This window comes from Cryptomeria japonica, chromosome 8 (assembly GCF_030272615.1).
Source record: "Cryptomeria japonica chromosome 8, Sugi_1.0, whole genome shotgun sequence".
NCBI lineage: Eukaryota > Viridiplantae > Streptophyta > Pinopsida > Cupressales > Cupressaceae > Cryptomeria > Cryptomeria japonica.
In genome coordinates this window covers 8,461,352-8,478,415 of record NC_081412.1, presented here as the reverse complement: position 1 = coordinate 8,478,415, position 17,064 = coordinate 8,461,352, and positions in this window count along the sequence as shown.

Sequence of the window (17,064 nt, the reverse complement as noted above, 5' to 3'; positions counted from 1 at the left end):
CAAAAAAGAAATCTGTGAATGAAGTCCTTGTTGATCCTATTATCATGGTAAATGTGGTCACAATGGAGATTTTATATGCCAAATAGTTATATAGATATGTGTATGAGTGATTGGAAGACTCTATACAGACTCATGATACCATGGATCTTCCAAGATTGGGTTTAATCATCAATTTTATCCAAGTAGGACCTAAGTGCTTGGATGTTCCCTTCTTAGTTATCCCTTTTTTTTAACACTTTCGTGCAAATTTGGGTCATACATGACTCACTTCCATGAAGGTGGGAACCTTTGTTATCCATAAGTGTCTTTATTTTCAACACGACGGAGTCATAAACACTATCCACCATAGTGGATATTATTTGCTTGCATCACATGGAAAAAATTTACTAGATTATTTTAAATGTATCCTAATGAGACTTATAATAATACACTTTGATATCATGTCTAAATGTTATAAGGAAATAAAAGTGAGCCATGTAACAACTTTATCTGTTGGCCCCTCCTCCTCTTCCTTAGCTACATCCCTTTTAGCTTCCCAACCTTTGTATGTAACTTTTATTGCTTTGCTTGCCCCTATAATGTCAAAGGAAAATACATGGGGGTAGGGGGAGGAAGGAGGGGGTGAATTAGTATATGCCAATTTCAACTTTATTGAACATCAATTACCATTAATATCTTCTCCAAAAATCACAATCTCAAACCTAAATCATCATTAGTGAACTTGGACGAGTAATTTGAGAACCATGTACTCGAAATCTGAAGATACCAAAAGAACAAGAATTGTAATACTCTAAATATAGTTTCTAAACTGCTATTTTTTCCAAAAAAGGGATAAGATTAAGAGGATCAAATGCTTCTCACACACAAAAGTGTTCCTACTTTTTTCAACAATACATAATGTAGTGTCTAATATACGCCCCTCAATTTTTTTAGTTGCATTTAGTATTTTGAAAAATTCATTAGTAGGAATATAGTTAAGAGTGAGCACTTGTATATTTTTTTGTTCAATTTTTTTTTATGATTTTTCAAAGTGGATGCATCCTGAAAATCACATCATCAAGCATGTGTGTCACATAACTTGCGAAAAAATAATTGAAATTGCAATTTTTTTCAATGTGTAAAGACTGAAGTGTAGAAACACTATTATATTGTTTTTTTCAAATTTGGACAAGTATATCAAACATGTTGGCATTTTGAGTTTGTTGGAATTTTGCATAGAGATTGCATTAATGATATGTTGTCATTGATGTCAATTGAACTGGTAATGGTATTCATGTTATTGCTGATATTGTTGTTTTTTATATTGGCTAGTAACCGGTAAGAAGAGTTGTGTGGATGATGTTGTAAACTGGTATGTAAATTTTGTGAGTTGAACCGTGAACCGGTGTAAAGGATTAAACCTTTCTATGTAATGCGACCGGTAAACCCTATCAGTTGTTAAACCCTAACCGATCAAGTTTGTTGGTTTATTATCCGATGAGCGGTAATGATGGAGACACGTGTGATCATTGTATAAGGATAAATTCAAAATTATTTTTGCGTGTTTGCTTATTGTCTAGGGAAGGAGCAAAGTGGATTGCATTTAATGCACAATGTGTGATGAGTTACAAAGTCCAATGGAGCAGTGATCATGGAGCAGTTGGAATTTTCTTGAAGAATGTGAAGAGATTGTCATGATTTCTAATGGTCAAGATTGAACCGACTTGTTTGTAATCTCAATGATGAGAATTAGGTTTTTGTTGTGTTACTGACCTAATTGATTTGTATTTAAGGTCGATGAAGTTGTTTGTAAATGTTGTTGGCAAGATTGGTAGAAAACCTGTTGAGTGTGCAGTTGCCCAACTAGTGAATGGATCTGCACTTTGAGTGAAGCAAATTGAAGCTTAGAAGGATCTAATCAAGCAAATATAGTGCTACGTAGACAGATAAAGAAAACCTGTTGTTTTCTAACAATTACAACAGAAGTAAAATCCCTTAACCGGGTAAGCTCTAACAAGCTTGGTTACTCATTAAATCCTCTAACAAGGTGGTCCATTAGCTTGGATTCTTAAATCCTCTAGTGAGGTTACTCCTAACAGGGTATTGTGCTTTTCATCAAGGCATATTTGTAGATCCCTTAACCGGGTGATTCCTAACCAAAATTAGTTCTTAACATGACTTATTGTAAAGATTTAACAGGCTTGGCTCCTAATAGGGCGAACTTCGAAAGAGTTCAGATAGCTATCCTTGTGAGTTCCATCTCACCGTGGTTTTTACCTATTTGGGTTTTCCACGTATAAACATTTGTGTCAATTGGTGAATGCTTTCGTGGTTGTGATCTTATTTGTTGATTTGGTTAATTTCTGATAAGGCATGTTAAGTAGAAGCATTGAGAGATGAATATCTTGAGTTATGATTAAGCATTGTTGATGTTTAAAAGATTGAAGTTGTTTACAGTTAAAGTTGTCTTAACAGTCAAACCTATTTATGTCAAGTATTCTTATGAATATTTATCTTGATTGAGATATGTTTACTTTCTTTGACTAAGCTTGAGTTTGGGAACTTTGTATCAGTTTTTCAATATACTGATTCACCCCCCTCCCTCTCAGTATTCTACCAGATACTCATTCTTTCATCATACCATCAATTGGTATCAGAGCATCTCAGGTCCTCTTAATCTAAAAGTCTAACAACTTGAGGAAAAGATCTTGTAGATCATGATGAAGAAAGAAGGTCCGAAGTTCAACAAAGATAACTATAGAATGTGGAGTGACAGAATGAAGATTTACATTAAGAGTCTTGGTAGTCAATATTGGGATCATATAGAAAATAAGTATACTACACCTACTAGACCCCTGACTGATGATCAGAAGAAAGAACAACAAGAAAATCACCAAGCATTAGAGGCTATTATCATTTCCCTGTTTGATGCTGAATATGTAGATGTTCATGGTCTTGAAACTGCATATGAAGTATGAAATAAACTGGAAGAGATTTATAGCAGTGATGAACATGTTAAGATTGCCAAAGAGGAGAGTTTAAGAGACAAGTTTGACGACATGAGAATGTCTGAAGGTGAGAACATCCAGTAGTACAGTCAAAGGATTAAAGAGATAGTTGGAGAGATAAAGAGTGCAGGAGGGAAAGTGGAAGATGCCACAATAATAAGTAAGGTACTAAGAACCCTGCTATCAGACTATGCTATCTGAGTTGCAGCTATTCAGGAGTTGAAATCCATTGACAAGACAAAGGTAACTCTTGACTCTATTATTGGCAAACTTACTACTTTTGAACTAAATGGCTATGATGGTAGTGTACAGAAATCACAATTTGCATTCAGAGCTTCTGTCTCTAACCCATCTGTGAGAAGAAGTAGAGATACCGACCATAGTTATGAATCTAGATCCAGCAGAGATGCTGATGATGAAGACAACTTAATGGAACTTGAAGCATTGTTGGCAAAACGACTACCTAGAGGCACTAGTAAATATAGAGGTAAGCTACCTTTAAAATGTTTTGCATGCAATGAGATTGGTCATATAGCAGCAAACTGCCCTAATGGTGAAAATGAATACAAGAGAGACAAATTTAAGAAGTATAAGGGTAAAGGCAAGAGAGATTGTCTTGTAGTTATTGACAGTGGTATTAGTGATGATGAATCTAATGATGATGCGAGTGAAGATATTGTGTTTGTAGCAATTAAGGAAGAAATGTCATATCAGAAGGAACTAGTATCCAGAATGGATAACTCTGATGATTGGATCATTGATAGTGGTTGTTCACATCACATGACCAGTGATCGAAGCAAATTTCTTTCCCTGAAGGAATTTGATGGCAGTGTTGTCAGATTTGGAAATGACTCACCCTGTATGGTTAAAGGTAAGGGAGTTATTTCTCTTAATGGGAAGAGCGGTGTTGATGATGTCTATTGGGTTGAAGGCCTAAAGAACAATCTATTAAGTGTGGCACAACTTAATGACAGAGGATACCCACTGGATTTTAGATATAGAATGTGCAAAATATTTGACAACAAAGGTGAATTGATTGCAACAGGGAAACATACCAGAGGTAATCTATTTCATCTCAATCCTAAAGTTAGCAACTGTTTGATTGCAAAAATAGATGATAGCTGGCTTTGGCACAAGAGATTTTGTCATATAAATTTTGACAATATTGTTAAAGTAAGCAAGTCTAAGATAGTAAGAGGTCTGCCTCTGCTAGACAAACCAGTTAATGCTCTTTGTAAATAATGTCAGCTAGGGAAGATGACTTCTTCAAATTTCAAGAGCAAGTCCTTCTCAGTAGAGCACTTGTTAGAGTTGGTTCATACAGACCTATGTGGACCAATAAGAACAAGAAGCATTCAAGGTGACAGATACTTCATGATCTTCACTGATGATTGTTCAAGGATGATGTGGGTCACATTCTTGAAGGATAAGGATGAAGCTTTTGGTAAATTCAAGGCATTCAAAGCCTTAGTTGAGAAAGAGAGTGGCAAAAAGATAAAATGTCTAAGAACAAATCAAGGCGGTGAATTCACTTCTGCAGAGTTCACTAAATATTGTGATGATAATGGTATCAAGCAGAAAATTTCTGCACCAAGGACACCACAATAGAATGGTATAGCAGAGAGAAACAACCGGTCAGTGGTTGACACTGTTGGAACCATGTTGATACAAGGAGGTGTAGCAAAAACATTTTGGTAAGAAACTGTAAGTACAACTGTCTACACAATGAACCAAGTTCTAGTGAAAAGAGGTAAGGACAAGACCCCATATGAGTACTGGTATGGGAGATCACCTGATGTTAGCTATTTAAAGATATTTGGAAGCAAATGTTTTATTAAAAGAGGTGATTACATAGGCAAGTTTGAAGCTAAGAGTGATGAAGGCATATTCCTTGGCTATTCCACCAAGAGTAAGGCCTATAAATGCTTCAACAACCGGACACAAAATTTGTTGAGAGTGTTGATGTTCATGTAGATGAATGTCCTGGAATTTCAGAAGGAACCAGTTCTGAGAAGAAAGATGGAGATCCTTGCATTTTTCTTTTGGAACATGAAACTATTAAATTAGAAACCGGTAAAGCAAATCCCAATGTACTTGTTCAACCGGAACAAATAAATTCAGAGGAAGATGACAATGAAGAAGTTGAACCAGAAGAGAATGATCATGTTATTCCTAGGTATGTGAGACTGAATCACAATCCTGAACAAATAATTGGGGATAAGGATACTAGAGTACTGCCTAGAAGGAGAATAAGAGAGAACTCTTGGATGATATCCACCTTTGAACCTAGAAATGCTAAGGAGGAATTTGGTGATGATCATTGGGTGAAAGCTATGGAGGAGGAGTTGGAACAAATTGAGAAGAACAACACTTGGACCCTATTACCTCGACTGGTAAACAAGAATGTTATAGGTACTAAATGGGTGTTTAGAAACAAGCTAAATGAAGATGGTGTTGTAATTTGCAACAAGGCAAGATTAGTATAAAAAAGTTATGCGCAAGAAGAAGGAGAAGACTATGGAGAAACTTTTGCACTAGTAGCAAGACTGGAAGGTGTCAAAACACTACTTGCATTTGCAACTCATAAGAAGTTTAAGGTATACCAGATGGATGTCAAGTCTGCATTCTTGAATTGGATACTGGAAGAAGAGGTTTATATAGAGCAACCTGATGGTTATGCATTGACAGATAAGGAAGACATGGTATGCAAATTGCATAAAGCTTTGTATGGATTAAAGCAAGCACCCAGAGCATGGTATGAATGACTTCATACTCATTTGATGAAGATAGGCTTTGCTAGAACCAGTGATGACAACAACATTTATCTCAAGTCTGAAGGAGATGATATATTGGTCAATGAAGTATTTGTAGATGACATTATATTTGGAGGTAATGATGACATGAGTAATTGTTTTGTAGATGAAATGAAGAATGAATTTGAGATGTCATTAGTAGGGGAAATAAAAAATTTCATAGGCTTACAGATACAGAAGATGAAGAATAGTATTTTCATTACTCAATCCAAGTATGTGAAAGAGGCTTTGAAGACTTTTAGTATGAGTGACTATAAACCAGTTCGAACCCCAATGGTTACAGGTTGTAAATTGTCCAAGGAAGATGCATCTAAGTCTGTAGATGAAAAGGAATACAAGTCAATGATTGGCAAACTACACTATGTTGTTCACAGTCGACTGGATATTGCCCATGCAGTTGGTATTGTTGTTAGATTTTAGAAGAATCCAAAGGAGGCACATTTGATGGCAATCAAGAGAATATTTAGATATCTGAAAGGTACTATTGACTATGGATTATGGTATCCATATGGTGGAGATTTTGACTTGAAAGCATACACAAATGTTGATTAGGCAGGAAATATTGATGACCGAAAGAGTACTACTAGTGGAGCATTCTTTCTAGGAGGAAGGCTAGTCTCATGGAGTAGTAAAAAGCAGAGTTGCACTTCACAATCCACTGCTGAAGCTGAGTATGTAGCAACTTATATGAATTGCACACAAGCTATGTGGATGAGACACGTTTTGGAAGGTTTGAAAATGAAAATATCAGAACCTATAAAGATTTTGTTGGATAATACAAGTACAATAAACATTTTTAAAAATCTTGTTTTGCACACAAGGACTAAGCACATTGAATTAAAATATCACTTCTTGAGGGAAAAATTTCAAAGTAAAGATGTTATCTTGGAGCATGTTTCTACCATGGAGCAGCTTGCAGATATCTTTACAAAACCTCTTCCTAAGACCACTTTCGAGTATCTTAGAAGTCAATTAGGGGTTGTCCCTCTTCATAAACTTAGTTGAGCATGATGCTAATTGCATTAGTCCTTGAACCACTTGCATAATTTTACATGGATTGATGAAGAAGTGGATGTATTCCACAAGGGGAGCATCAAGTTGCAGAATGTTGTTGATGCACAGTGAGAGAAGAATTACATGTTTTACTTTCACTTTGGCATTGTTGTCAAAGGAGGAGAAGAATTATGTGTCTGATTAGGTGAATACTTGGTAATGTAAACCAGGATTCCTATTCACCAGTGGCAGGCTGAAGACACATGGAGCAAGGTGAATACTTGGTAATGTAAACTAGGATTCCTATTCACCAATCTCAGCAACAATCAAAGGCGTTGATATTTGTATTGTCATCAATGCCAAAGGGGGATATTGTTGGCATTTTGAGTTTGTTGGCATTTTGCATAGAGATTGCATTAATGATATATTGTCTTTGATGTCAATTGAACCGGTAATGGTATTCATGTTATTTCTGATATTGTTGTTTTTGATATTGGCTAGTAATCGGTAAGAAGAGCCGTGTGGAAGATGTTGTAAACCGGTATGTAAAGTTTGTGAGTTGAACCGGTGAACCGATGTAAAGGATTAAACCTTTCTATGTAATGCGACTGGTAAACCCTATTAGTTGTTAAACCCTAACCGATCAAGTTTGTTGGTTTATTATCTGATGAGTGGTAATGATGGAGACACGTGTGATCATTGCATAAGGATAAATTCAAAATTGTTTTGGCACATTTGCTTATTGTCTAGGGAAGGAGAAAAGTGGATTGTATTTAATGCACAAAGTGTGATGAGTTACAAAATCCAATGGAGCAATTGGAATTTTCTTGAAGAATGTGAAGAGATTGTCATGATTTCTAATGGTCAAGATTGAATTGACTTGTTTTTAATCTCAATGATGAGAATTAGGTTTTTGTTGTGTTACCGACCTAATTGATTTGTATTTAAAGTCGATGAAGTTGTTTGTAGATGTTGTTGGCAAGATTGGTAGAAAACCCATTGAGTGTACAGTTGCCCAACCAGTGAATGGATCTGCACTTTGAGTGAAGGCAAATTGAAGCTTAGAAGGATCTGATCAAGCAAATATAGTGCTACTTAGATAGATCAAGAAAACCTATTGTTTTCTAATAATTACAACAGAAGTAAAATATCTTAACCAGGTAAGCTCTAACAAGCTTGGTTACTCATTAAATCCTCTAACAAGGTGGTCCATTAGCTTGGATTCTTAAATCCTCCAGCGAGGTTACTACTAACAGGGTATTGTGCTTTTCATCAAGGTATATTTGTAAATCCCTTAACCGGGTGATTCCTAACCAGAATTAGTTCTTAACAAGACTTATTGTAAAGATTTAACAAGCTTGGCTCCTAACAGGGTGAACTTCGAAAGAGTTCAGATAGCTATCCTTGTGAGTCCCATCTCACCATGGTTTTTACCTATTTGGGTTTTCCACGTATAAACATTTGTGTCAAGTGGTGAATGCTTTTGTGGTTGTGATCTTATTTATTGATTTGATTAATTTATGATAAGGCATGTTAAGTAGAAGCATTAAGAGATGAATATGTTGAGTTATGATAAAGCATTATTGATGTTTACAAGATTGAAGTTCTTTACTGTTAAAGTTGTCTTAACAGTCAAACCGGTTGATGTCAAGTATTCTTATGAATATTGATCTTGACTAAGATATGTTTACTATGTTTGACTAAGCTTGAGTTTGGTAACTTTGTATCAGTTTTTTAATATACTGATTCATCCCCCCCCTCTCAGTATTCTACCGGATACTTATTCTTTCATCATACCATCGAAACATTATTAAAAAAATGTAACACTTATGTCTCTAATAACTATGGAAACATAGTAAAAGAAATTAAAAATAAATATGTTAATGTAGTTCAAATCTAAAACATATTAATGGTTAGAAATATTAAAATACATGTGAAATTATGGTGGTAATTTACTAAGACTTGATATGTAATATGTAAACTTTATGATGAGCAAGTTGAGAAACGAGAATGGGAGAAAAAATCATGTTAAAATGAGGCAAATGGATCTCCCAAGTCTAAGGCTTGTCATCCAAGCCTAAGTACTAGAAACAATGCATACATGTTATTTGAAATAAAAACACGTGTGTTTTTATGCAAAAAAAAAATGTGTGTTTTTATGAAAAAAAAACATGCATGTTTTACGTACCAAGCTAAACAAGTACGTGTTTTTCTGACTAAGAAAAACACGTGTTTTTCTTAACAAGCAAATAAACACAACACATCCTAATTCCTTTGTCTTCCCTTTAGGTATTTTTATTAGGAAATATACATGAAATATAATATTTAAGTATTTATGTATATATTGGCAAGATGTTTGAGTGTAGTTTCAAATCTCTAAGATTCATAATGCAGATTCTAGATTTTAGGAGATCTTATAAATTTTTAGACTTAGTCAAATTCTAGTAATTAGCAGGCTCGTATCATCATTCTCTTTCTATCTCTCTATGCCACATATTTTGTCTCCCTCAAGTTCTAGATCTATCTATTTTCTTACCACTCTCTTTCTCCCTCTCTAATCTCTATCTCACTCTCTCCTCTCTCCCAATCTCTAAACCTATCTCTCCAACTCTTCACTCTATTGTCTATCTCCCCTCTCTTCTCTACCTATGCTACACACATTTTCTCCTCTCTACCTTACTCTCTCTCCCTCCCCACCTCTCTCTCTCTCTCTCTCTCTCTCTCTCTCTCTCTCTCTCTCTCTCTCTCTTTCTCTTCTTTCCTCTCTCTACTTATCTCTATCTCCTATCTCCATCTGCCTACATACCTCCCCTCACTCCCTCCCTACCTCTATTTCTCTACATACCTCTTCCTCCCTTTCTCTCTCTCACACCATCCCATGCTCTATCTCTTACACCCTTTCCCTCTCCACTTATCTCTATCTTTCTCTCCCTCTATCTACATACCTCTACGTGCCTCCCTCCCTACCTGTATTTATCTACATAAATCTCCCTCTTTCTTGATCCCTCCCTCACTTCCTCCTTCCCTCTCTATTTCTTTCTATCTCACTCTCTTTTACTTCCTCGAACCTTACACCTATCTCCTCCCTATCACTCTCACCCTATCCCCCCTTACTCCCTCCCTAATTCTATTTCTCTGCATACATCTCCTTACCTCCTCTCCCCTCGCTCTTCCCTTCTATCTCTACTTATACATATCCCCTCTCCCTCTCTCTATACATACCTTTCCCTCCTTCCCTCTCTCCACCTCTCTAAATATCCATCTATCTCTACTCTCTATCTCCCATCTCCCTCTCTCTCTTTATCTCCTCTTTGTATCCATCAATATTCCCTCTTACTCTCTTTATCTCCCATCTTCCTATATCTACCTACCTCTCCTTCCCTCTCTAATTTTATCTCCCCTCACTCTCTACCTCCTTCCCCCATCTCTCTCTCTCTCTCTCTCTCTCTCTCTCTCTCTCTCTCTCTCTCTCTCTCTCTCTCCATACTACTTTATATTTCCTCCCTCACCCTCTATCTCTCTACTTACCTCTCTCTCCCTCACTAATTGTCTTTGTGATGCAGTAGCATCCCCGATTCTTGGCAATCTTGCATCAACCAAAAACATTTATTTTCAGTTTATCTTCTATTTTGCAGTTTCAACATTTCTTTCTGCATTTTGCCACATTTTCTCACTAGATCTTGCAAAGCTGGAATTTTCTTGTAATCATGATTATCTTCCTTATTCCTAAACCACCAGATGTTTGGATCATTTTTCGGCAAGTTTATCGCTTCCAGATTCCAAGACAACTTTCTGGCTTAAAACATTGGAACCGCTTGGATCTATTTGCTATTGGTGAACCTTGCAGATCCTTTTCGCAGCTTGTGGAGCTTCAACTTATTGATTCCAATGTTCCTTGGCATGTGGATGACCTTCCCTTTGATCCACACTTCTTCCTTTGTATTTTTTGGAGGATTCTCTTTGGCGGAGGCCGACCTGGTGGTTTTACATGTTTCATCATGTTCATCATTGTTTGATCCCTCTTGGGCTTACGCGGATCTCTCTTGAGCATATAAATCAATATAATTAAGCATCATAATTCATCCCAAAAAATATAGGAGATATATCATAAGATTTAGAGGTTCGGAGTTGACCGATTATGTCAATAGGGCATATATGTAGCAGGCCAGTGAGCCGAATCTTGCAGTTTAGATATTACCAACCATTTGTAATCAGTTTTCATGATCTAATTCATCTTGTTCCGCATTACCTCTATCATCTTTTATTTCTTTTGTTGTGTTTACTCTTGTTGCATGGTCCAAATAGATCTCATTGAGGTCCCTCCTAACTGTGACTGCACCAAGTGGTATTAGAGCGAAATGTAGATTATGTTGTCTAGAAGGTTTTGTTGTAGGGTGGCGGAGTATGGATCCGATCTGCAGCTGCAGAGGACTGGCATGATGATGGCACAAAGAGTAAATAGGAATGGTGGAGCATGTGGCAATGTGGACCCTGCTATGATGGAAATGTTAAGAGGAATTGCAACCTAGTTGGAAGTTATTGAAACAACCCAGAGAAGAGGTCAACATATTGAAGATGTGAGTGAAGAAGAAGAAGCACTGGTAGAACAAGTAGAAAATCCATCAGTGATTAATGGAAGGTTGGATTCAGATGAATTAATGGATTGGATCTCAGAGATGGAGAAGTATTTTGATTATGAGAACACCGTAGAACAAAGAAAGGTGAAATGTGCATGTACTCAGTTGAAAGGTCATGCATCTCTTTGGTGGGAACATTTTTAGGTTGATAGAGACATAAGAGGTAAAGAGAAGATCAAATCAAGGGAGCAGATGGTTGCCAAGTTGAAATTGAAGTTCATTCTTGTTGATTACCAACTAAATCTGTTCTAAAAGTTGCAAAACTTGAAGCAGAAAGAGTCTAGTGTGAAGGAGTACATCGAAGAATTCTACAAGTTAAATATCCGGTCCGGACACGTCGATGATGAGATCTATCAAGTTGCAAGATATTTGAATTGATTGCAGATGTCTATACAGGATGAACTTAGTTTGATCAAGTTGTAGAGAGTTGAAGAAGCTTACCAATATGCCTTGAAAGGAGAAGAGAAGTTGAACAGAAGACATGAGCAAAGACAAAGAGGTAGAGGTGGAAGGTTTTCTGGAGGAAGATTTCAGGGAGGAAGAGGATATTCAGAAACCTGTATAGATCAGAAGAAAGACAAGGAAGCAAGAAAATATGGTAGTTCATATCGGAAGGATGATATAAATTTCTACTAGAGAAGAGAACCTAATGGTTACCGAAATGAGGTTTTTGGAAAAGATAACAAAAGACAAGATAAGAGAATGTTTAGAGGAACTTTATTTGAGCATGCAGGAGAAGGAAATCATGATTTTGAATGTAAAAAGATAGGGAACACTAGGAGAACAACATTGGTAGAATAAAGCCCCACTGGATCAGCTAAAACACCAAAAGATGGAGAACTGTTGATGATGAGGAGAGCCTTGTGTCATACTGGAGAGGATGAAGAACCCTTGTAGAGAAGAAACTTGTTCAAGACTAGATGTAAGGTATCAGGTAAGTAATGTAAAGTGGTTATTGATAGTGGTAGTTTGGATAATATTGTTTCAGAAGAAATGGTGAATAAATTGAAGTTGGAAAGGTTGAGACACCCTAAGCCTTACCAAATAGCTTGGATTCAGGATGATCGTAAGTTGTTAGTAAGTGAGCTTGATGCTTGATGAAATTGAAAATTGGAAATTATCATGATAAAGTTTTGTGTGATATTATGCCTATGGATGTTTGTCACCTTTTGTTGGGTAGACCTTGGTAGTTTGATAGACAGGCAATACATGATGGAAGGAAGAACATATACACTACTGTAGCAAATGGGATGAAACAAACCTTCTTACCTTTGGAGGAGCCCCTGAAGAGTGAATTTTGTACGAATGCTAGAATTTGTTTGGTGGATGGAATGAGACATGAGAATGTGTGTTTTTCCTTAGTCCCTAAGAAGACTAAGAACCTAGAGCATGAAGAACAACTAGAGGAGATAAAGGAGCTGCTGATAGAGTGTCAAGATATCATTCAAATAATGTGCCTAATGGATTACCACCTGTGAGGAGTATCAGTCATTGCATGGACCTAATTCTCAGAGCGAGTTTTCCTAACAAAGTTGCACACTGGATGACACCAACAAAGAATGAGGAGTTCAATAGAGAAGTGCAGGAATTGTTGAAGAAAGGTTTGATCAAAGAAAGTTTGAGTCCTTGTGTAGTACCAGTCATGTTAGCACCTACGAAGAATGAAGAATGGAGGATGTGTATCGACTCCAGAGCAATAAACAAGATCACAATGAAGTATCGGTTTCCTTTTCCTAGGATGGATGACATAATGGATTGTTTGAGTGAAGCTAAATACTACACAAAGATAGACTTGAAGAGTGGATATCATCAGATCAAATTAGAGAAGGAGATGAGTGGAAGACAACATTCAAGACAAACGAAGGATTGTACAAATGGTTGGTGATGTATTTTGGATTGACTAATGCACCAAGTACTTTCATGAGGTTGATGAATGAGGTATTGAAGAAATTCTTGGGTAAGTTTGTTATTGTATATTTGGATGACATTTTGATTTTTCAGTAAGACAAAAGAGGAGCATTTATTGCATTTAAGACAAGTTTTGCAGCGGTTGAGAGAGAAGAAGTTTCTGATAAATCTTAAGAAGTGTACTTTCATGAAAGAAGAGTTGGTCTATTTGAGATTTGTGGATGGATTTAAGATGGACCCTAAGAAGTTAAGAGCAATTATTGAATGACCTACACCAGAAAGCATTGGAGAGGTAAGATCATTTCGTGGATTGCCTAATTTCTACCGAAAGTTTATCAAAAATTTCAATTCAATTTGTATCCCTATGATTGAGACAATGAGAGGAGATAGGAAGGAATTCAAGCGGACAATCGTAGCAAATAAGAGTTTTGAATTGTTGAAGCAGAAGGTGATTGAACACCCTATGTTAGCTTTACTGGATTTCAACAAGGTATTTCAAGTGGACTATGATGCAAGTGGGAATGCAATAGGAGTTGTGTTAAGTTAGGAAGGAAGAGCACTAGCTTATTTTAGTGATAAATTGAGTGATGCAAGAAGGAGATATTTGGTGTATGATCAAGAAGTTTATGCCATAGTTCAAGCCTTGAAGAAGTGGAGACATTACATGTTGCCTAAGGAGTTTATGTTGTATATTGATCATCAAGATTTGCAGTATTTGAAGAGTCAAAGTAAGTTGAATCAGAGACATATGAGATGGGTAGAATTTTTGTAGAGTTACACCTTTGTGTTGAAGCATAGAAGTGGGAAGTCAAAAAAAATTGTTCATGCATTGAGTAGAAGAAGAATTTTCCTAATAGAGATAAGAGTGACAATATTAGGATTTGAAGAGTTGAAGACCTTGTATGATGATGACCCGAATTTTGAAGAAACTTGGAAAGCATATAGAGTGTCAGTTATGGTAGATAGAAGTGCGTGGTTAAATTATTTCATTCAGGATGGGATGTTATTCAGAGGATTTCAGTTGTGTATACCTAAGAGTTCTATGAGGGAGAATCTAATAAAGTAAAATCATAGTAGAGGATTAGTCGGACACCTTGGTGTTGAAAAAATAGTAGCATTGGTGAGTGAACATTACTTTTGGCCTCAGATTCACAAAAATGTCAGGAAATTTGTGCAGAGTTGTAGAGTTTTTCAAGTTGATAAGGGTAGTAGTTAGAATGTGGGGTTGTATAAGCCTTTGATAGTGTTGGCATTATGTGAACCGGTATGTGGACATAATGACATTGTATGTTGTCATTGATGACAATATGTTGAAGAGGTGTGAACCGACATATGTAAGAATCAGTATAACACTGTGAACCAGCATTTGTGTCAAAGTGAAGCGGTGTGCTTGTTCATGATGAACCAGCATATAGTTATGGGAATTGGCATATGGAAGTATTATATGACTACCGGTTGGTAGTCTCAATTTTAGGGTTTCTTCTTGATGTGCTTCAAGCCTGTGTGGCTCAACCGGTGACATTGTGTGATGAGTTAGCATTGCAAAGAACATATCGTGTTTCCATGTAAGCCTGTGTGCGTGAAGGATCTTGCATGAGGGAGATTGTTCCTATCTACCTCGGGAATGTGTGAAGTCTGTAAAACGGTGATAACGTGTGATGGGTTATCAGCCACCATAAAATCAATGGAAATGGATGATGGAGAATGTCTTGAGTTTGGATCAAGATCTGTTGCATTTACTGTAGTTTGCTCAATGGTCAGGATTGAACCGTTTGAATTCCTTAACCTAACAAGTTTAGGGTTTAGGGTTTATGCTACCGACCTATCATTTTTCCTATAAGGTCGATGTTGTGTCTCTTTCTAAGGTCATTGGAAAAAGTTGTGTGTGTGTATCCAAGAGAAGGGATACGTGATTCTTGCTAGACCAAGAGAACCTTTTGTAATGTCTCTAACCGGACAAGGCTCCTAACAAAGCGAACTTCTAAAGAGTTCAAAAATAGCTTGTGGGTATTCATCCCCACCGTGGTTTTTCCCACTTGGGTTTCCACGTGAAAAATATGTGTGTCATGTGTGATGCTTTGCTATTGTCTATCAAGCATATGATGGTTCTGTGTTTTATGCCTGTCAATTAAACATGTTGAACTAGCTGTTATTATGATCTGATGACAGATTATCTGTTTATGCATATGGGTGAAATGGTAGTGTAGTCTCGAGTTGAGTGAAAAGCTAAGTGAGTAACCAGTTAATGCTTGTCTCAAACATTCTTAGCTTTACCAATTGCTCTCTATTTGAAACCGGTGTCACTGTCTGCCAGTTGTTTGAAGTGTCTATTGTCAAACCGGTTTTGGACTGTATTTTTGTCTGTACTAATTCACCCCCCCTCTTAGTACCGGTTTGGTACTATTCGTTCATCATTAAGTTATCAATTGGTATCAGAGCGTCCTCCAGGTCCTCTATGTTATAAGCTTAACCGCTTGAGGTAAAGATCACAGTCAAATGATGAAGAGGGAAGGTCCAAAGTTTAACAAAGAAAATTTCAGTATATGGAAAGACAGAATGAAGATATTCATCAGAAGCATGGGTGCTCAACATTGGAGCTATGTTGAGACTATCTATGTTGCTCCTACCAGTACCCTTACCGATGACCAAAAGAGAGAGATGTAGGAGAATGGGCAAGTCATGGAAGCCCTAATCAGTAGTTTATCTGACATTGAGTTTGTTGATGTTCAGGATAAGGTAAATCCCAAAGAGATATGGGATACTCTTTAAAATATCTATGGCGGTGATGAGCATGTAAAACAGGCTACGGAAGAAAGCCTTAGAGGGAAGTTTGAAGATATGCGGATGGTTGAAGGTGAGACCATTCAACAGTATGGAATAAGGATCAAAACCATTGTTCGAGATATCAAGAGTGCAGGTGGTAAAATAGAAGATGTCACTATGGTAAGCAAAATCCTGAGATCCCTATTGCTGGTCTATGCAATAAGGGTTGCTACTATTTAGGAGCTGAGATCAATAGACAAGACTAAGGTATCTTTAGACTCCATCATAGCAAAGTTGACAACCTATGAGCTAAATAGTTTTGATGGCAGTGTTTAAAAGATTGATTCAACTTTTAAAGCTTCTCTATACCATCCAGAAATGGAAAAGAAGCTAGCACTACTGGCGAACCAAGACAGAGCAGAGAAATGGATGATGAGGAGATTTTGATGGCATTTGAAGCTCTCCTTGTCAAGAAACTTCCTAAAGGAACCGAGAAATACAAAGGTAAGCTACCTTTAAAATGATTTTCTTGCAACCGGATAGGACATATTGCTGTAAATTGTCCTAATGGAGACAAGGACAAACTGGAAAGGTTCAAGAAATTCAAAGGAGGAAACCGGAGAAACCGTTTTGTGGCAGTTGATGAAGGTGTCACAAATGAAGAATCAGAGGATGAAGAAAATGAAGATATTGTGTTTGTTTCTGTCAAGGAAGATCTGTCAAACAAGAAGGCTCTTGTCTCCCGGTTTGATAATTCCAATGAGTGGATCATTGACAGTGGCTATTCTCACCATATAACTGGTGATCAGAGCAAGTTTCTATCCTTGGAGGAGTATGATAGTGGTGTGGTTCGCTTTGGAAATGATGCACCATGCATGGTCAAAGGTAGAGGGTCCATCTCTCTGAATGGAAAGAGTAGTGCTGACAATGTGTATTAGGTTGATGATCTCAAACACAACCTTC